The sequence below is a fragment of the Ranitomeya variabilis genome, chromosome 1, assembly GCF_051348905.1.
Source record: "Ranitomeya variabilis isolate aRanVar5 chromosome 1, aRanVar5.hap1, whole genome shotgun sequence".
Classification (NCBI taxonomy): domain Eukaryota; kingdom Metazoa; phylum Chordata; class Amphibia; order Anura; family Dendrobatidae; genus Ranitomeya; species Ranitomeya variabilis.
In genome coordinates, this window is record NC_135232.1 from 795,292,822 (window position 1) to 795,315,924 (window position 23,103).

The 23,103-nt window shown below is 43.8% G+C and overlaps 1 protein-coding gene across 1 annotated transcript in view; it reads right to left on the reverse strand.

Annotated features, from left to right (window-relative positions):
- Positions 1-23,103, reverse strand: part of ADAMTS10 (ADAM metallopeptidase with thrombospondin type 1 motif 10) — a 194,775-nt gene that overhangs the window by 102,839 nt on the left and 68,833 nt on the right. The gene's annotated exons all lie outside the window — the stretch shown is intronic.

Here is a 23,103-nt window from a genome sequence, read left to right on the forward strand (position 1 = left end):
CCCCTGATCTGCCTAAACAGTGGAAACCCCCCAATTATAACTGATACCCTAATCCAAACACACCCCTTACCCTAATCCCAACAGTAACCGTAACCACACCTCTAACCCAGACACACCCAACCCTATTCCCAACCGTAAATGTAATCCAAACCCTAACCCTAACTTTAGCCCCAACCCTAACTGTAGCCTTAACCCTAGCCCCAACCCTAGCCCTAACCCTAGCAATAACCCTAACCCTAACCCTAGCCCTAACCCTAGCCCTAACCCTAGCCCCAACCCTAGCCCTAACCCTAACCCTAGCAATAACCCTAGCCCTAACCCTAGCCCTAACCCTAACCCTAGCCCTAACCCTAACCATAGCCCTAACCCTAGCCCTAACCCTAGCCCTAACCCTAGCCCTAACCCTAACCCTAATAGGAAAATGGAAATAAATACATTTTTTAAATTTTTTAATTTTTTCCTAACTAAGGGGGTGATGAAGGGGGGTTTGATTTACTTTTATAGCGGGTTATTTAGCGGATTTTTATGATTGGCAGCCGTCACACACTGAAAGACGCTTTTTATTGCAAAAAATATTTTTTGCGTTACCACATTTTGAGAGCTATAATTTTTCCATATTTGAGTCCACAGAGTCATGTGAGGTCTTGTTTTTTGCGGGACGAGTTGACGTTTTTATTGGTAACATTTTCGGGCATGTGACATTTTTTGATCGCTTTTTATATTGATTTTTGTGAGGCAGAATGATCAAAAACCAGCTATTCATGAATTTCTTTTGGGGGAGGCGTTTATACCGTTCCGCATTTGGTAAAATTGATAAAGCAGTTTTATTCGTCGGGTCAGTACGATTACAGCGATATCTCATTTATATCATTTTTTTATGTTTTGGCGCTTTTATACGATAAAAACTATTTTATAGAAAAAATAATTATTTTGGTATCGCTTTATTCTCAGGACTATAACTTTTTTATTTTTTGGCTGATGATGCTGTATGGCAGCTTGTTTTTTGCGGGACAAGATGATGTTTTCAGCGGTACCATGGTTATTTATATCTGTCTTTTTGATCGCGTGTTATTCCACTTTTTGTTCCGCGGTATGGTAATAAAGCGGCGTTTTTTGCCTCATTTTTTTTTTTTTCTTACGGTGTTTACTGAAGGGGTTAACTAGTGGGACAGTTTTATAGGACCCGAATGCCGCGGCCATCTTGGATCTGGGACCTGCAGCGAGGAAGGAGGTAGGAGACCCTCGGAACAACTCGATCACATCGCATTGCTCCGGGGGTCTCAGGGAAGCCCGCAGGGAGCCCCCTCCCTGCGCGATGCTTCCCTATACCGCCGGCACACCGCGATCATGTTTGATCGCGGTGTGCCGGGGGTTAATGTACCGGGGGCGGTCCGTGACCGCTCCTGGCACATAGTGCCGGATGTCAGCTGCGATATGCAGCTGACACCCGGCCGCGATCGGCCGCGCTTCCCCCGTGAGCGCGGCCGATCGCGTATGACGTACTATCCCGTCGGTGGTCATACGGGCCCACCCCACCTCGACGGGATAGTACATCAGATGTCAGAAAGGGGTTAAAGCATCACCAAGGTAAGGGTACCGTTACACTAAACGATTTACCAACGATCACGACCAGCGATACGACCTGGCCGTGATCGTTGGTAAGTCGTTGTGTGGTCACTGGAGAGCTGTCACACAGACAGCTCTCCAACGACCAACTATGCCGAAGTCCCCGGGTAACCAGGGTAAACATCGGGTTACTAAGCGCAGGGCCGCGCTTAGTAACCCAATGTTTACCCTGGTTACCATTGTAAATGTAAAAAAACAAAAACACTACATACTCACATTCCGGTGATTGTCACGTCCCTCGCCGTCGGCTTCCCGCACTGACTGTGTCAGTGCCGGCCGTAAAGCACAGCACAGCGGTGACGTCACCGCTGTGCTCTGCTTTTACTTTACGGCCGGCGCTCACAGTCAGTGCGGGAAGCTGACGGCAAGGGACGTGACAGTCACCGATGTAGTGTTTTTGTTTTTTACATTTACAATGGTAACCAGGGTAACCATTGGGTTACTAAGCGCGGCCCTGCGCTTAGTAACCCGATATTTACCCTGGTTACAAGCGAACACATCGCTGGATCGGTGTCACACACACCGATCCAGCGATGACAGCGGGTGATCCAGCGACGAAATAAAGTTTCAAACGATCTGCTATGACGTACGATTCTCAGCGGGGTCCCTGATCGCAGTAGCGTGTCAGACACAGCGAGATCGTATGTATATCGCTGGAACGTCACGGATCGTGCCGTCGTAGCGACCAAAGTGCCACTGTGAGACGGTACCCTAAGTTCCCTGCACTTAGTCTCATACTTACCAGCCGCTGTCTTCATCTGGTATCGGCACCGCTCTGGTCGATCTCCAGCAGTTTGTGACCTTCCTGATCGCTTTTATGTTTGCTGGTAGATACAGAAGTCATAACTCAGAGTAAGTCTCTGAGAGCCAGAGCAAGGCTCTCAGACTTACCTTGAGAGCTTTTGACCGTTACTTCTGACTTCCAGTTAACTGGGTTCTGACAGACTTTTTAAAAGCCTGGTTCGGAACCCGAATTTGACCAGAACTTGACCCCAGACATTGAAAGTCATATGAGTCAATGGGGACCCGAACTTCAGTGCTGTAAAATGGCTGTAAAATGGCTGAAGTAAGGGCTATAAGGGATAGGGGACTGCAAGAAGAATAAAAACGGAATAAGAGCAGGACAATTTTCCTGCAAACAAATGTAGATAGGAAAATGACTTAAAGGAGTTATTTCACTATAGCAATCATGGTAAAATAGGAAGTAAATGAATAACATAAACATTTTAACAGTGCGCCCACAGACACTGAGGCTTGCTATCGTTACTCGAGTTACAAATTTAACCCACAGAGAATGGGGGACAGTATCACCACAGAAGAAGCTAACAAACTTCACCCCCAGACCATGGGACACAGTACCCCTACAGAACCTGATTCAAATTGCACCCACAGACCATGGGAAACAATAAACCCACATAAGATTATTACAAAATTAACCCACAGAGCAGGGTGCACAATATCCCCACAGAAGAAGTTTAAAAATTTCAGCCTCAGAGAATGGAGAATAATACCCCCGCATAAGATTACACAAAATTTCAGCCACAGAACATGGGGCATGATACCCCAAATGGTCAAAAATGTACGCTACAATACTGTGTGTACTGCGAATACATCTGAGGAAATCATAGTAGGTCCCGAATCCCAAATAGTTTACCTTGAAAAAATTACTTTTCAAAGCAATCAACCATGCCTAAATACTTCAGCTTAGAGGTAATGGAGAGATCTAAGATCTTATCACTTCGGATCACTGGGCACACGCCGACGTTATTCCCTTACAGCATATGGGCTGTTTCCTCCTATGCCGTATGGCTTGATATGCACCGTACACTGAATCTATCTCATACAGACTTCCTTGATAAAGGCAAAGATTGCCGAAACGTTGGATAACATGATGTCTGTTGTTTTATGATGTTGGCTGTTCATTAATAAATCCACTTTTTGCAAGATTGAACATATTATTGACTATTTTGAGTGCCAAAGGTTATCTTTTTGAATACCTCTTTTTTTCCTTTTGCGCACCACCTATACTAAATTGAGTGGACCACTTTTGATCGATTTAATTTAGAGGCTCTGTACTTGAAATGAGTAGTTATAATGAGCATTAGGCTGGGTCAAAAAAGATAGAGTAAAATCATTTTTTAGGCACGCTAATTGTACAGACACAGCTGCAGAGTGCACAGATGCTTATTGGCACAGAACCCCCACAGAAGCTAATAAATTTCATGCACAGAGCATGTTTTCACATTTCCCTAAGAAAGCTAATTAGGCATTGTTGCAGAGTGCACACAATGGCTTAAAGGCACAGTATTGCCACAGATATGGGTTAAAGAGCACACACTGTCTTTTGAGCAGTACTATCACAGACATGGTTGCATAAGAGTAGAAAAAGATGTTTAGATACACATCACTCCCACCGACACAGTTGAAGATTCTAAATACTGTTGATTACACATGGTACTATCACAGACAAGGGTGCAGAGTACTCATAGAGTGTTTTTTGAAAACTGCACAGACACAAAGCCTAGCACTGTCCCACAGTAAAGTTGTCTTCTGTCCTTACGCTAAGCAGAACAGAAATAAAAAATAACAATCTTGATCCAGGCGGAACAGGTCCAAGTGGAGAAGGAGGTGGACGTGGCGGTATATTTGGAAGTGGCAGGGCAGCACGGTGGCTCAGTGGTTAGCACTGCAGCTTTTCAGCGCTGGGTCCTGCAAGGAGTTTATATGTTCTCCCCGTGTTGTGTGGGTTTCATATGGAGCAAGATGGAGACACATAATGCAGGATGGTGACACCTGGGACACGATGGAGACATCTGGGGCAGGATGGAGACACATGGGGCAGAATGGGAGATCATATTATGCAGGATGGAGACACCTTGGGATAGGATGGAGACACCTGTGGCAGGATGAAGACACCTGAAGCAGGATGGAGACACTTGAAGCAGGATGGAGACACATGAGGCAGGATGGGAGATCACATGGGGCAGTTTGGGAGATCATATGGGGCAGGCATATGGTGCTTCTTTTTCTTCATCTGGTGTAGTGTAAAAGTTGGGAAAAAATTGTGGAATGTGCTTTAGATTACTGTGTGTTATTTTCTACAGAGACGAGTGCTGGCTGGAGGAAGTGATGGTGGTCTGCACTGGATGAAGAAGAGCGAAAATGAATATCTTCAACTAGAGACATCACTGGTGAGTCAGTGTGTTACCTGTACACTTACACTATTCACTGTATACTATGTGTTCCTGTTTATAATGTCACTGGTGATCCCTGAATTACCTGCATATTATATAAAGAACTCCTGTGTATAAAGTCACTGGTGAGTTACCGTACTACCTGTACACTTACACTATGCACAATATACTATAAACAGAGCTCCTGTGTATAAAGTCACTTGTGAGTCACTGTTTCACTTGTACACTAAGACTATATACAGAGCTCCTGGGTATAATGTCACTGGTGATCCCTGTATTACTTGCACACTGAGACTATATACAGAGCTCCTGTGTATAATGTCACCAGTAATCACTGTAGGACCTGTACACTGACACTATATATAGAGATCTTATGTATAATGTCACTGGTGAGTCCCTGTATTACCTGTACATGTACACAATACACAGAGCTCCCGTGAATAATGGCACTTATGGTAATATATTAGTATTGTGTTTTTATAAAAACATGATCAGTATTGTTGTATTTGGTCACTATGTGGTGGTAATATGTGGGCAGGTTATTGTGTAGTAGTATTTGTTCCTTGTATGTGGTATTATTTGGTCATTATGTGGTTGTAATATGTGTGAGCCCAATTGCCACGTCAAGGCATCCTTTGTAAATTGGGTCCCTGTCCTGATATGTCATCTCTCCTGTGCAAGAAAAGCCTACAATTTATGGGGCAGGAGTGGATAATATGTGGTCTGGCCATGGTGTGGCAGTATTTGTCTCTTGTATGTGGTATTATTCAGTCACTATGCAGTAGTAATATGTGACCTGGTCATGATATGGTGGTATTTGTCCCTTGTATTTGGTATTATTCAGTCACTATGTGGTGGTAATAGGTGGTGTGGCGCTATTTTTTCCATGTATGTGGTGTTATTCAGTCACTATGTGTGGTAATATGTGGTCTGGTCATGGTGTGACGCTACTTGTGTGATATTATTGGTCATTTAAAAAAAATCTATGCTACACATTAAAGAAAAATAAATAAAAATATACCTAAAAAGAGTTTTGGATATTGTTTAATAGGTTAGAGTAGAGTAGGGCCCTGCCAAAAGAGTCTACCTTACAGTGGTGGCATGCTTCAAAAATCGTTTGGACAAAACAAAAGCTGATGGCTATGATTGTGCCATGGAGTTCAAAGGGAACTTTTAATGTTGGTGAGAACATGGTGCAGGAGTGGAGTTTTTCCAAAAGTGGGTGGTGGAACTGTGAAAGGTTTGAGAGATGGAGGCAGAGCTGGGGTGGAGCCTTTGTGGAGTCTCAAGGAGGTCCAAACATTTTGCCAGTATGGGGCCCTGAAATTTCTAGTGGCAGCCCTGTCAGTCTTACATGTATATCATGAAAATTGTGATCTCCATTGTTAATGATGTTCCTCTGAACCGCATCTTACAGCCCACCCAGAACAACCTTTTTCTGCATCATCTTCTGCTATCCTTAGCTGTTATCTTTCAATGTTAGCTATTTGGCAAGCTGTTTAACTTATTTTGGCTTATCCAAACTGCTCCAGATGTCAAAATTATTATGATATCTGGATAGAAGCAGTGCAGCCAAGGATCCAGTGCAATTTTATACTGCCAAAGACTTAGGCGTAGATATAAGTAATGTTCCTTTCTGTAAAGAACTGCACACTTTCTCATTTTGCTAGTGGAACAGATAGAAATTTTCTTTGAAAACTATATATGCACCAATTCTATATTATAGTTTCATTAAGAATAAAGCACACTGCTACATTTAGTAATAATGGATAATCTCTCTGAACTTAAAGCCCAGTAATTTAATTGTGTAATGCTCATGAAATCTCTGTTAGAATAAGCACCTCATAAAACCATTCAAATGGAATCTGTTAGTAGCATCAAAGCTCTTAAGCCACCAACTAGGGCATGTAAGTCATAGGACATAACATAGGAAGCTGGCTAAAATGATCCAATATCTTATTCCAAAGAAATAATATGGGCCAGATATGGATCTCCCTGAAAATCTGCCTCTAGATCATATATTAAATAAAGGAGGGGCATTACCAGTGTGAGACATGTACTGACTGACAGTCTGCTCTCCTCAACCACATGTGAGCACATGCGGGCCTATATAACACTCACTCAGATACAACCTTGTGTCTTGGTATTGCATTAAAACTTCTGTGTTGCTGGATGTTGGCTGTTACACACCTGTGCCTGCAGTTTTCTGACGTCCTCTGCCTGACCTCAAGCAACTTGGATTGTGTGCCTCTCTACTCTTCCTCCAGACTCTGGGACCTTGATTTCCAAATGAAATGCAAAATTTACTTTCATCTGAAACCAACACCTTGGACCACTGAGCAACAGTCCAGTTCTTTTTCTCCTTGGCCAAGGTAAGACGCTTCTGGCATTGTCTATTGGTCATGAGTGGGTTGACACAAGGAATGCGACACTTGTAGCCCATGTCCTGGATATGTCTGTGTGTGGTGGCTCTTGAAGCAATGACTCCAACAGCAGTCCCACACACACACACACACACACACGCAGTCAGGCACACACAGTCACGTGCACACACAGTCACAGACAGGCAGTCACACCGACAGTCACACATGCATGCAATAAACACACAGTCTTGCACACACACACAGTCTCAACACATACAGTCAGATACTCGCTGTCACGCACACACAGTCACGCACATGCAGTCTCATAATGCGCATACGCAGTCACACACACGCAGTCATGCACATGCGGTCACACATATACATACACATAATCACACAGGCACACAATCGTGCACACACAGTCATGCACAAACACATACACCATCACACACATGTAGTCACACACACAAACATAGTCTCACACGCACAGAAAAGCACACATAGTCATGTACACATGCAGTCACACACACAGTAATGCACATACATACTTGCACAAAACCAAGAAGGAAAAAGAAGTGCAAAATGGTGCACATGTAAGGAGATAGACCGGACCGCGGGTACCTGCATGCTGGGTCCGGAACTGAAAAGGCTGCATCCTTTGTTTCCGGGGGGAAACTTTAGACAGGCGGATCTTCCACTGCTGCTGGAGGGAAGAAGGAGAGAGGCGGAGCTTCCTGCTGACTGGAGAGGGCAGGGAGAGCCGAAAGAGCGCGCGCAGCAGCGTGAGGTAAAAGAGAAAAAGCGTGCGACGCTAGTCAGTCAGGTGCCGGCTCAGAGCAGTGAGGTGGGCAGCGTAGGGAGCAGCGCACAGAACGGTGAGCGGCACCCTCTGCTTCCCTCATCAGAGAGTATGGGCGTGGCAATGGGCCTTCTGAGCCAAGCCGGGTACTGCAGCAGCCAGAGAGATAAGTGCTCCGTCCCCGTCAACAGCTGGGACCAGAAAGAGAGAGACAGTGTGTGCCTGGTGACCGTTATAAAGCCAGGTGCCAGACGTTTCAGGATCGTGAGTACTGTGTGCGTGCCGCCTGAAAGAGATCGGGAGCGTGACCGTTACTTACATCCCGACTTTACTAGTGAATGTCGGCCCAGAGACTTGTGACCTGATTTTGCCAGCGTATGAGAGCAGAGCCTCGCTTAATTCTGACAGGACTGTGGCATATACCGTGCCAGCTACCGGAGTCTCTTTACTGCGGACTCCACAAAGACTTATGGTTGCCCGCTGGGAATGGATAATCGCCATCTTTCCAGGACCACACCGGATCCACGTTGCGTCGACGGCTGTTGTCGCCATTATCTAATACGGAACCATTCCTGTCAGGAAGACGCCTGATGGATAAGTAACTTTATTGAAAACGACTTTCTTTGTTTCACCTGCATTTTACCTCATGTTTTCCCTATTTTACCTGCATTTTACCTCACGTTTTCCCTATTCTGCCTGTATTTTACCTCATGTTTTCCTTATCTCCCTGCGTGGAGTAAGACCCTGTTAATTAAAAATCTGACAAGCCTTGATCTGCCTCCTGTCGGTCACGGCATCCTGCAACCTTCTTACACACACAGCATGAATAATTAATAAAAAAGGCTTTATTTAGACAAAAATGCCAAAGAGGAGACAAGCATTTAAAAACAATTAAAACCATTGATGGAATGACAACATACAAAGAATTGGTAAGCAGGCAAGTGCAAAAATACACCACAAATGTAATATCTAGGCAATCCTTAAATGAATAGATGGTCACAAGGCAGTGATGGGAAAAACATGAGCAGTGAAGCACAATGCATGGACCGTCAGGAGGAATTGATGAGCCAGGTGAGTTGCTATAATGAAATATACTACAAGGAAATAATAGTCTAAACAGAATTAACTAATGGCACTCTGATTCCCCATGAAAATCCAAAAGTCAGTCCAATAAAGCTGTAAGTCATATTTACCGAGTGGAGTGTAGCGCTGCCTGCCCTGCCCAACGCATGTCGCTGCCTATAGCAGCTTTGTCAGGGGACGTCATCATAGTCAATGTCAGGCTACTTTAAATACCTTGCAAGTGCACTTGCTTAACACACGGGAAGTGCTGACTCCTGTGTGCGGCTTTAGCTGCGTGTTACGATCCGGAAGAGTCAAGGAGTACAAAAGGAAGATTGCGCATGTGCAAACACGCTGTATGCGTTCCAAATTATTGGTGATAAAGAGCTTGCGTTCTACAGACCGGAATGAGCTTCCGGATTTAAACTGCGCAGGTGCAGATGCGCTATGTGCGTTCCAAATCGCAAAAATATATATCGAGCTTACGTTCCAACTGGCGGAAATGACATCCGCCCCCAACTACAAAGATAAATAGCATTCAAGAGTATGAAAAATGGAGAAGCTGCACAAGAAACAAGTGATGATTATATCAGCCAAGCAACATCGGTGTATGGATGTAAGGTGCATGAGTAATTAATAAATATGCCTAGTATGCTGTATCCCACCGGAGAGGAAATATAGATGTTTCATATATAATGAAATAATGCCAGTGTTGCATTGTATCGCTACAACCTGTGTATGTACTAAAAAATCTTATCAATCAATCAATCTTATCTTATCAATTACAGACTAGATGGCTATATTAAACCAAAGATACACATAAATATGTACACAGATTGTGTTTTAGAAATCAAGGCTCTTATCATATGTGAACATATGGCAATCGAATACCTCAGCATATCAGAATAAAACTCATCAAGAAAAAATTTAAGTCTCATAGGTCCAGAATATATGTCTAAGACCCCACATATTGTATGCAAACAAATCAAATCGTAAAAAAAAAAAAAAGGGGGGGGGGGAAGGGAGAAGGTGAAAATAAACCCAGCTAGGCAAAGAAAATACCCATTAAGTCATTAAGAAACCTGTAAAGGACAGGTCCTCATTAATGCCAACCGATCTCATGGAATTAAGTTTGTAATGGATGGATTCAAGTCTCAATAATTCACCCTGCCGATCCATCCTACGGATGTTCGGTTTTAACGTTTGGAGGCCCACCACACTGAGTCCTCGTGTTTGTCTGGCAAGAGAGTCTAAAAAATGAGAGGCTACAGAAGATAATATTTTTCCTTTGGCTTGATCTGATTTTGCCAAATATTCGACATATGTTGTTGTATGCGTTTTCGCATTTCCTGAGAGGTCTGCCCAACATACACTTTTGAACAGGAACAAATTAGGGCATAAATCACATTGTGTGTCCTGCAATTTATATAATCCTTCAACATATGGACATTAGAATCTGATGGATTGGTAAAGGAATTAGATTGTTCAACAAGTCCACACACATTGCAATCACCACAAGGATAAGACCCCCGTAGCCGAAAGCCAGTATGAGTCCTTACAGTCCGTCGGAAAAAGTGGCTCCTCGTCAATGAATCACGAAGATTCGGGGCCCTCCTAGCAGTGATCACCGGATGTTCCGGTAACAGATTAGAGATATGCACGTCAGTTTGAAGGATGTTTGTGAAGAAGTTTTGTCACATTGTCCCATTGATTGTGAAATGTGGTGATGAACCTAATTTCATTATTCTCCATCTGTGGACTTGGATTTAAAAGTTAATCTCGGGTGGTTGACATAGTCCTGCGATATGCCTGAGTGATCACAGATCTGGGATATCCCCTCTTGTGTAAAAGAGCTGCAAGGTCCTTGGATTGAATCCTGAAATTCTGGGTTTCAGAGCAATTGCAACGTAATCTGGCAAACAGTCCGAATGGTATACTACGTTTCAAATGCTCAGGATGACAACTTTGAAAATTCAATAAACCATTGGTAGCTGTTTTCTTACTAAAAAGGTCAGTGCACAATCAGTTGCCCTGGAGAGAGAGACTGATCCAAAAACTCTGTGGTGAAAAAAGAAATATGATGAGTTAAATGAATATTAAAGGAATTTTGATTGAGGAGATGAAAGCCTCACATTCAATTTTAGTGCCAGTCCAAATAATGATAATGCTTTGCTAATAATGCCTTCATTTAAGGCTAATACAAGCAACCGTTCAAGTTTTTGGTTGAAAATCACAGTGGGGTCAGAGGGTAACTTAGAATAATAACTTTGATTATTAAGTAGCCTATTAGCCTCTTTTATGTACTGTTCAATAGGCCAAAGAGCTATGTTCCCTCCCTTGTCCGCCATTTTTATAAAAAATAAAGTGTTGGATTGTAAATCAAAAAGTGCTTTTCTCTCAGATAAAGTCAAATTTTGTTTCCCTGATGGTCTCTGGGAAAGTTGTTGAATTTCACTCTTCATAGCTTCAAAAAAGGTTTTAACAGATGGTATCAAAGACAAGGGAGGAGAAGTTCTTAACAGTGTTGCTCTCAGTGTGTCAAGAGTGGGAGCAAAGGGTTGCATTGACAATCCAACACAATGGACAGCACTTTGAACACATTTTATAAATGGTCATAAACCTGTAAATAATTCATGAAAGAATAAAGGTACGTTAAAACCAAGCACACCATTGTTTTTCTTGTAAAATTCTCAATAAGTTTGATGTGTCACATGATCCTCTTCCCATTGGAAAAAATAAAGTTGGATCCAAAATGGCTGACTTCAAAATGGCCTCCATGGTCACCACCCATCTTGAAAAGTTTCCCCCTTCCATATACTAAAGTGCCACAAACAGGAAGTTGATATCACCAACCATTCCCATTTTATTTAGGTGTATCCATATAAATGGCCCACCCTGTACTTATACAGTCATAAAGGCATTGCAGGAAGTGCAAAGCCAGACAGAAATTATTAAGGTCATCCATAGACCCCTAGAAAGCAACAACTGTCAGGTTTCATAAAAATATTGAATATTACAAACACTTTATGCACTGTTGTCTTCATGTGGTGTGTAAAAGTGTGGGCTAGTCCGGGCTTTCATAATTTTTATGAGAGTGAGCCTGTCTGCCTTTTCTGTTGAAAGGCAAAAGTGCCTGTCTGTTATGACCCCCCATCGGCACTAAAAACCCACTCAGAAAAGACGCTAGCGGCAGGGCAGCACAACATCTCCAAGGCATAGAGGGACAGCTCATGCAAGGTGTCCAGCTTTGACATCCAATAGTTGAAAGTTTCAGCATAATTAGGGAGTACACTGGTTTTGTCAGCCAGGTATTGCTTGACCATCTTTAAAAACTGTTCCCTCCTTGTCAAACATGACTGGTGATCAGTCAGGCCCTTGGTGCTGGGCTGGTGTTAGTAAATTGGCCAATGCCAATGATGGTGTACCCCTGCCTCTGCTGTTTGTCTCCTTGGCCTCTCCTCCATGGCTGGGCAAAGGAAACTTGCCCCCTGCCAATAGTGTTGTCTGATGGGAACTTTTTTCAATATATTTTCCACAGTGGCCTTCTGGTATATCACCATTTTAGAAGACCTCTCCAACACAGGAGGAAGAAATGCAAAGTTGTCCTTGTAGCATGGGTCTAGCAGGGTGAATAACCAGTATTCTTCTTTGGCCAAGATGAATATAACACAAGGGTCATGGGAAAGCCAGCAGTACATAAAGTCTGCCATATGTGCCAAACTCCATACAGCCAACACTGATGATGACTCTATCTCCTCCTCCTCTTCCCTCTCTTCCTCCTCATTCCCATACTTAGTCCATCCACATAGGAGAGATGGGATGATGGTTGTCTGGCTACTAGCCTCTGATGTGCTAGACATCAGCTTCTGTTCCTCCTCTTCCTCCCCCCTCAGCATCCACCTCCTCATTGTTACTTAATCTGCGCTGCGCATGATGATGCTGAGCTGGCTACAATCTCTCTGTGCTATGTCTTCCTTCCAACCCACCTGGTCCGCATAAAAAGCTTCATGTTTAATTGTAACAGCAACTGTTTAAGTAGGCACAGAAGCGGGATAGTAGCGCTGACTATGGCATCATTGCCGCTCACCTTTGTTGAGTCCTCAAAGTCTTGGAGCACCAAAGAAATGTCAGACATTCATGCCAACTCTTCAGTTATGTGTGGAGGCTGACCAGAATAGCAATGGGTGTGTTGCTGGCACTCAACCACAGGCCTTTTCTGCTCACAAAGCCAAGCCAGCATGTACAGTGTGGAGTTCCAGAGCAGGATGACATCGCAATAAAGTCAGTGAGCTGTCACTTGCACGCGCTGCTGCAGCACCTCCAGAGCGGCGGCAGCTGTAGCCAAATTGCGTAAATGGGCTTTGATGCAGTGTACCTTGACCAGAAGCTCTGGCAAATCTGGGTATGTTTTCAGAAACCGCTGAAATACCAAGTTGAGCACATGTGCCAAGCATTGTACATGTATGAGCTTGCCAAGCTTCACAGTCACCACCAGGTTATGCCCATTATCACACACGACAATGCCTGCTTGGAGGTTCAGCAACCACAGATCCTTCTGGTCTGTTATTCCTTTAAGTAACTCTGCCGTGGTGTGTGGTTTGTCTCCTACACAAACTAACTTCAGCAGAGCCTGTTGCCGCTTCACTGAGGCAGTACTGCAGAGCTTGCAGCTTCCAGCTGATGTTGGCGACATGCTCTGAGATAGCACAACAGAGATAGAGGATGAGGAGGAGCAGGAACTGCTGTAGGAGGTTGAGAAAATGCTGATAGAAGTAGGGCCAGCAATCCTCAGCTTTGGGAGCATTGTGCCTCCCCCTCACGCGACTTTCCCCTCTCCAGTCTATCCTTAATGCAGCAGCCAGGGTTGTCCATCTGGCTAATCATTACTCGGACGTGTCCGCTCTTCGCCAGTCGTTACACTGGCTGCCAATTCATTACAGGATACAATTCAAAGTACTTGTTCTCACCCACAAAGCTCTCCACAGTGCGGCACCCCCTTACATCTCCTCCCTCATTTCTGTCTATCGGCCTAGCCGACCTCTGCGCTCTGCAAACGACTTTCGACTAACCTCTGCACTAATCCGTACCTCCCACTCCTGACTCCAAGACTTCTCCCATGCTGTGCCAATCCTCTGGAATGCTCTACCCCAAGATATTAGGACCATCCACAACTTGCATAGTTTTAGGCGCTCGCTCAAAACACATTTGTTCAGAGCGGCCTATCACGTTCCCTAATCAAACTCATTTTATGTTTGTGTGTGTGTAGCCCATTCTCTATCTCCATCTACCCCCCACTCCCTGAAGATGGCTGGACCATCATTGTAAATACATCATTGTAAATACACACCTGTACTTTGTATTTCTCCACCTCATTGTAGATTGTAAGCTCTCACGAGCAGGGTCGTCTTATTTTGTCTTATTTTGCTTTATTACTGTATTGTTAACATTGTTACCTATGACTGTTGTGTTTGAAACTGTTAAACTGTAAAGCGCTGCGGAATATGTTGGCGCTATATAAATAAAGATTATTATTATTATTATTGTGTCAGGGTATGATTCAGCCCTAGCCCCCACAATATTCACCCATGTGCTGTCAGGGAAATGTAGTGTCCCTGGCCACAAGCGCTTGCTCATGTGTAGGTCGTTCAGTGGACAATGGCAGTAATTGCGTTGGTAAGAGCACGGATGATGTTCCTGGACATGTGCTGGTACAAGGTGGGAATGCAACAAGAGTGAAAAAGTGGCAGCTGGGGACTGAGTACCAAGGCACAGCAGCTGCCATGAGTCAGTGAAAATCCTCTGTGTCTACCAACCTAAATGGCAATATTTTTAAAAGTTTTTGCTCACTTTTAGAGAACACATAAATGTTCACAGACCATGTAACACTGAATGTCTGAAAAATTGATGCCTACAAAATGTTTATAAGTTTTTGTTCACTTTTAGAGATCACAGAAATATTCATAGACCAAGTAACACTGTATGTCAGAGAAATGGAAGCCTACAAAATTTTTCTTAGATATCACAGAAATTTACTGCACACAACGGAACAGTGTATGGCTGAGAAATGTAGCCCAGGAAAATGTTTCAATGATTTTTGGGTGTGTTATATAACACAAAAAAGAACCTCAAAGCAAGTAATACTTGATGGATCAAAATACATTAAATTTTTCCAGTACCCATTAAAAAAACTGAAGCTTTATATTCTCCAATGGATTGCAAGAGCCCCATTCCTGTCTACAGACTGGATTCTGTCACTCTTCCTGCTCCTGAGATTCTCTCTCTAGGCTAAATGCAGATTGCATGTGCTTAAACGATTAGCCCTTAGGCCTCTTTCACACTTCAGTCTTTTGGCGTCAGTTTGAAACCGTCATTTTCGTCAAATAGCGGATCCGCCATTTTTTTTTATTGCGGATCCGCTATTTTCCCATAGACATGCATTAGCGACGGATTGTGGCGGATGGTCGTCGAAATTTGGCGGACGTCGTCTAGACATTGACGGACATTGTAACGTTTTTTGTCTGCGCCTAAATGGCGGTTCGCGACGGATCCGTCGCATCCGACAGTTCCTAGAATGGGCGCCTATGGGCCACGGATCCGTCGCGATCCGTCATTTGGCGGATCCGTCGCCCCAATCCGCTTTTTTCAATTGAGCATGCTCCAAAAAGTAGATACTTTGCCCAGACAACCCCAAAACTATATAAACAGGACAGGTGGGCCTCATTCCTCAATGTGCCATCAAGCATTGCCAGCCAGCAAGACAGACAGACCCTGCCAGCAGCCAGCAAGGCAGACCCTGCCAGCAAGACAGACTCTGCCAGCAGCCAGCAAGACAGACCCTGCCAGCAGCCAGCAAGACAGACCCTGCCAGCAGCCAGCAAGACAGACCCTGCCAGCAGCCAGCAAGACCCTGCCAGAGACTGCCATGTGAGTACTGCCATCCAGCATGAGTTCTGCCAGTGTGTGTGTGTGTATGTGTGTGCTTGCCCTGCATATTTTTATTTTTCATACTGTGCTGGTATTTTGAATGGCTGTGCTGTGACATGTGTGTGGTGTGTGTGTATAAATGCCGTGTGATGTGTGTGTGCCCGACCGCCCACCTTGCATATTTTTATTTTTCATACTGTGCTGGTATTTTGAATGGCTGTGCTGTGACATGTGTGTGGTGTGTGTGTATAAATGCCGTGTGATGTGTGTGTGCCCGACCGCCCGCCTTGCATATTTTTTATTTTTCATACTGTGCTGGTATTTTGAACGGCTGTGCTGTGACATGTGTGTGTGTGGTGTGTGTGTATAAATGCCGTGTGATGTGTGTGTCCTGCATTTTTGTTATTTTTCATACATTAACATACTGTACTGGTATTTAAAATAAAGAGCAGTGTAGCTCCTACTTTCCCCAAAAAAAAATTAATAAAAAAAAAATAGTAATAAAAATTCCACAAAACTGTCCGTAGTCTGATTTCAAGATAAATTTAAAACTGGGTATACATGCAATAAAGGTTCTATATACAAATGCGGAATGCAAACCATTGGTATAGAAAATGTTATCTGGTTTTAGAAAGTAGTAACTGTAGGGTAATCATAATTGACATTTTTGGGTATTGGTATTTTAACTTTGAATGAGGGAAATTTTTTATAAGGTTGATACTTTGCCTGGGGGGGTGGAGTAGGTTTACCAGCATGTGCATGGCGCATATCAAGTTTGAAGTAGTTTTGGTGTTGCTTTCAAGGAATTTTGTTTTTTTTTTTGTGGGGGAAACGGGGTGGAGGATTTGGCAGCTTGCGCATCAAGCATATCATGTTAACACTCTTTTTTTTTTGGTGTGGTAATAATTTTTTGTAGGGGGGAATCAAAATGTAAGTTGGCATACCAATACATAATCATTCTAATTAAAACTGTCTTTAAATTGGAAGATTTTAGAGGTACCAAGCAAGGGACCCAAGACAGACACAGGCAGGCCCCCCAAGTTTGGAAAACAGATGTAAGTATAAAGTCCCGAAAGCTGCGTCTATCCTTTTGTATAGTAGCTTAGAACTCTCTTTATACTTGCAGATTCTAGGGACCAAGAGGGACCCAAGACAGACGCAGGCAGGCCCCCCCAAGTTTGAAACAGGGACCATAATGTCTTCTTCTGGGAGCCCCCCACCACATCGTCAGCCACCTGAGGTGTTTATTTTTTTTCTTCATACATTTTTTTTGGTACAACTATGGTAACATATGTTTTTGAACCCTATATGTATTTATTCTGTTTTTACAGGAAGCTGAAGCAGAGGGGCTTCCAGAAGGAGACGGGCAGGGTGGAGAAATGCAAGGAGTGGAGCGCATAGTGTAAGTTTTGCAGAGACAGATCCTCACATACAACACACTACACCCAACACAAACATTCAGCACAGCACAAACAATACATATGCCTCCATCCAAGCACATAATTTATTTATTTATTTATTTTTTTAATTAGTCTTCACAATCCGGGGCTCGCCCTAGAGTTCCTCGAAGCACCTCCCATAGTCGTCGGAATGCTAATTGCGGTGGTCACCGAAGAGTAAGTTCCTTTTTGGTTTGGTGTTTAGTAAATTTTAAAATTCATGTAGTATAATCTTTCCCTTTTTAATTTTTTTTTTGTTAAAGGCTTCACAGCGTGCTCCCGAACAGGCTGAGGAAGAGGAGGGGATAGATGTGGACACCCTCATCCAAGAGGTCCAAAATCGGGAGCCGCTTTGGAACATGGCGGACCACCACCATGCTGACTAGTTCATCACCCCATGGCTATGGGAGGAAGTGTGCAGTGCTGTTCTGGAGAACTGGGAGGAACTCGATGCTGGGGCCCAGGATCTAGCGTGTAAGTATTCACACTTCATTAACTTATGTTAGCATGATTTAATGTGTTGTATAGTAACCAATTTTTGCTGTATCTTTCCAGGTAACAGGGTTATCGTGCGGTGGCGGTCACTCAGGGATCGCTTCAAGAGGGAGTTTAACAAGGAGATGCAGGCCCCGAGTGGTTCTAGAGGACACAGGAGCAGGTACAAATATGCCAGAGCCCTGTCGTTCCTCTGGTCGACGCTGCTGAGCAGAAGGTAAATATTCAACACCACATGTTTTCAGAAATAGAAACAAAAACCTCAATAACATATTGTAATCATTACAATAGGGCCTAAAAATAGCCCATTCCAAAACAAAAGAAACAGCAAAGCAAACCAACTCCAAAATATATATATCACATGGAGAAAATAGGAGTCATTAGGTATAAAAATAGTAAATTTATTTGTACTTCAAAAACAATCAACATACTAAATCCATTACATCAAAAAACAAGTATCTGCAGGAAAATTGAAACAGAAAAGAAGGAACCCTGCTGATTACCCCTGCCCACTCTGTGCAAAAATCGCATTAGATAAGGTGCAAGTGCAGTAATATATTGCACATAGAAGGTAAGCAAAAAAAAAAAAACAGCCAGGATTCTAAGATCACTCTATCAGTATATCAGCCAGAGAGTAACAAAGTGCTTACCAAAGGCAGGGAGGTTCCAAACCCGGGCGTGGATGCCCCCAAAAAATCCCGACACACATTTCGCGTGTCTATAACACCGTTTTCTCAAGGGAAAGAGAAAGCGGTGTTAGGGTGTGTGTCCACGGTCAGTAAACGCTGCTTGTTTGACGCTGCGCAGAGCTGCAGCGTCAAACACGCAGCGTCCAGATGTTCCAGCATAGTGGAGGGGATTTTTTGAAATCCCGTGTCCACCACTATGTGTGGAAACCCGCACGCGGCGAGCCTGCGACTCCGGACATGCTGCACGTCTTTTCAGATCGCAGCATGTCCGTTCACGCAGCGTCCCCGCAAGGCATAACACAGGGCCCTATGGGAGGGGGGCGATGATCCCGGATGTGTACAGTTAACACATCCGGCATCATCGCATCCAAAAAGGGGGCGGGGCTTAGCGCCGAGCAGCTTCACCGCTCCGGCGATACCGCCGGCCATCCTGAACGTGGACACGCAGCCTTATAGACACGCGAAATGTGCGTCTGGGTTTTTTGGGGCATCCACGCCCGGGTTTGGAACCTCCCTGCCTTTGGTAAGCACTTTGTTACTCTCTGGCCGATATACTGATAGAGTGATCTTAGAATCCTGGCAGTTTTTTTTTTTTTTTGCTTACCTTCTATGTGCAACATATTACTGCACCTTATCTAATGCGATTTTGGCACAGAGTGGGCAGGGGTAATCAGCAGGGTTCCTTCTTTTCTGTTTCAATTTTCCTGCAGATACTTGTTTTTTGATGTAATGGATTTAGTATGTTGATTTTTTTTTAAGTACAAATAAATTTACTATTTTTATACCTAATGACTCCTATTTTCTCCGTGTGATATACCACATGTTTTCAGTCAAACTGTTAAAATGTGTAACCTTCAATTTTTTTTGGCAGCAAGGGCAATTGTAATATCAAGATACTATTTTTATTTTTTTTCTTCTTTAACAGCACTGTCTGCAGCACTCGGGAGCCTGCATCAGAGTTGCACCCCTCTGGAGCGATTTCACAGGAGTCCGCCACCGGGGACCACGTTGAAAGACCCGACCCCTCTGTATCTGTACCTTTCCTTTTGTTTGATCCCTTGGCCTCATCCACCAGCGCTGGAGCAGCAGGGCAGACTTTGTCACATGAAGCTGCAGGTGATTTAGAGTTCCCTTTACCCCACCCCTCTGACACTGCCGCAACATCTAGACCACCTTTGGGGTCAGGACGGCAGCGCCAGAGAGGTCAGGAAAGTAGCTATGCACCTGCGTTTTTACATCTGAATGCAGCCTTCCAGAATGCCATCAACTTTTGGGTGAGCAAACATCTGCTGGGTACAATATGGTTAACAAAAGCATACTTGAACTCAGCAGTCGTCTGGATAGGATGCATTCAGATGCAAACCAGTCACCAAGACACTGTTTTTTTCAGTCGGTCCTGAGGCACATGGAAAATTTAACTCCTGACCTGCAGATGCATGTGATGCAAGGCTGCCACACTGCTCTACTGCAGGCGATGTCCCAAGCCCCTCCACCTACCCTTCATGTTTCAACACCTTTCCCCCTCAAGCTGCTGTCTATCCTCCCGTCCATCCTCCTCCCGTCCATCCTCCTCCCGTCCATCCTCCTTCTACTCCTTCACCATTCCTTCCCCCCTCAGTATTTCCCAGTACCTACCTTCCCCTTTCCATTCTTCCCCTTTAACTTCACCGTTCCCAATCCCACCAACACCTTCACCATACCCCCCACAGTCCACATCTGTACCTCAACTCCCTGCCCAACCTCATGTTTTCACCACCCATTCCACTTCTGTTCCTCCCCGTGATGTCCTGTCCCCCACTATCGACGTGGTCCGCCCTGTCAGCCCCTCCGCTACTATCTCCACCCCAAATTATGAGAACCTGTAAACTTGTACATAAATAAAACTTCTTTTGGTTTAAAAACAATTTTATTGTCTTTCCTTTTTTTTTTTAAACTGTATAAAAACCACCAAGGTTATGTTAAAAGTAACAGTAGAAAATGTGTAAAGGGGTACCGGTACAAAACATACAATACTGCGAGGTTAAAGTCCAAAGGTTTTGTAACAAAACAAAAAGCATGGTATATTTACAAGTGTGAAAAAATTAAAACATTTTACACCATTTCGTACTGCCAGTCAACTGATCCTTGAGGAGACATGAAGTAGTCTGCAAAATTGTCCCGCATTCTGGAGACTGCAACAGGACTGCGAAAACTTGTGTTGTGGTAATCCCGCAAGGTGGTTTCTGACACATTTTCCTCCATGGAAACATGTTCTTTAGATAATACAAAATTGTGAAGTACCACACAAGCCTTCACAACATCATCAACAGTGTCATTCTGCAGTTTAATTGCAGTTAGCAGGACTCTCCATTTAGCAATTAATATGCCAAAGGCACATTCCACAACTCTTCGTGCTCTGGTTAACCGATAATTAAAAATTTTCTTCCTCTGGGTCAGTCCACTACTTCCACAGGGTTTAAGCAAGTGTGGGGAAAGCTGGAAGGCGTCATCTCCAACGCACACAAATGGCAATGGTGGACCGGTGGTTCCAGGGAGTGGTCTAGGCGGCGGAAAGTCAAATGTCTCTCCATACAAACGACGCCCCATTGGAGAAGTTTTAAAAATCTGGGAGTCATTTGCGCGTCCATACGCACCGATATCCACAGCGATAAATTTGCAGTGTGCGTCGGCTATGGCCATCAATACAATTGAGAAGTACTTTTTGTAATTGTAAAATTCTGATCCAGAGCCATAAGGTTTGACAATCCTTATGTGCTTGCCATCGACTGCTCCGACGCAATTTGGGAACTGGCATATTTCTTCAAAATTGTGGGCAATCTCCAGCCACCTCTCCTGTGATGGCTCTGGAATGTATTCCACCTGTAAGCAATCCCACAATGCCCGGCAGGTCTCTCTGATGATCCCTGAGATTGTGGATATCCCAAGCCTGAACTGGAAATGTAGGGATGAAAACGATTCTCCAGTTGCAAGGAATCTGTTAACAAAAGGAAAAGACAATAATTAATAAAAACTTCAAAAAACAACATTACAGTTATAAGTCAGATAAATGAGAATCATTAAAAAAAAGAATAAATTACCGAATAGTCACCATCAGAAGCTCCACTGGTGATATGGAGAAGCGCATCTGGGTGTCTCGTCTCTGTATTGATTCTCCAACATGGCCCAACAAAATTTCAAAATTTTCCACTTTCATGCGCACATAGCTGAAGAATTTTTTTGGATTTTCCCTCAATTCAATATACAGTGTGGAATAAATGCCACGGGTCATGCATTGGGCTGTGATAGGATGGATCCACAGCCTTCTCTTCCGCCGCTGCCGCAGGATGCGCAGTCTTTCTTCCTCCTTGTCTCGAACGATGACTGCCAGCCGATTAGCCTCAAAAGTGAAATCCGCACATATCTTCACAATATTCGCCAGTACTCCTTCCATCTTTCTCTACAAGCCACTTTCTCTACAACCTTTCAAAGATGTGGTGTAAATACACTGTATATATAGTTTCCCAGTAGTTTCCAGTAGCCAATCACATTGAGATCCTCGGTTTCCAAAAAACGGATCCATCAAAAAACGGTTCCAACGGATGTAAAAACTGTTGCAACGGTTCTAACGGATCCTTTTTTTGATGTATCTATGTAACGGATCCGTCAAAAAAACGGATCCGTTAGAATCGTTTTCTCAACAATTTTGACGGATCCGTCGATCCGTCACGATGTCGGAGCTGACTGACGCCAAACAACTGAAGTGTGAAAGAAGCCTTAGAAGGGCTGTTAGTTTGATGGTTCAGCTTCAGACCCAGTACCAACTCTACCGGCCTTGGATTTTTTAAACTGTGCACACAGGCCTAGACAAGTACTCTCTCCCTCAAATACGAAGTTTCTCAGGCTTGGGTTCTCCTCTATTCCCCCCACACTTCTGCTGCCCTTACCTGTGCTCTACATTTGATTTCACAAGTAGCAGTGACTCAATATTTACAGTGTTAACTTTTATTTTTCAAGGCTTCTGCAATTCGCATGGCATGATAGATATCCCCTTCTGAGCCAAGTCTTCTGTTTTGAAGCCTGTTTCAAATAAGCAGGCTGAAAATGATGCCCGACAGAGCACAAAGTGATTAAGTCTGATTCATTAAAGTAAAATCTCAATTTTTCAGCGTTTCCGATATAAATCTTGATGGAGCCACTGAGGTGCATTTAAAATATGATGTGAACATAGCCTTAGCTGTCTGTAATGAGGAAGCCTCTCCAGATTCCACATAGCCTGAGATTAGGGGACCATAAACTGCTGACAAGTTCCCCCTTAAGTTACTCTTTGCTGTTTTAAGTTATCTTTTTATGGTCTATTATGAAAATCCAGCTGGTTTCATAACATAGGATACACTTTAAGGATCATACTAAAGGACTAGGAGTGTTATGGGAGGAGAAGAGAAAAAGAGAACATAGAACATGAGAGCAGATATTAGGAACAGATGTGAGTGGTAGGGAGGAAAAGTGGAGCGTGGGAAAGAATGAAAAAGGGAA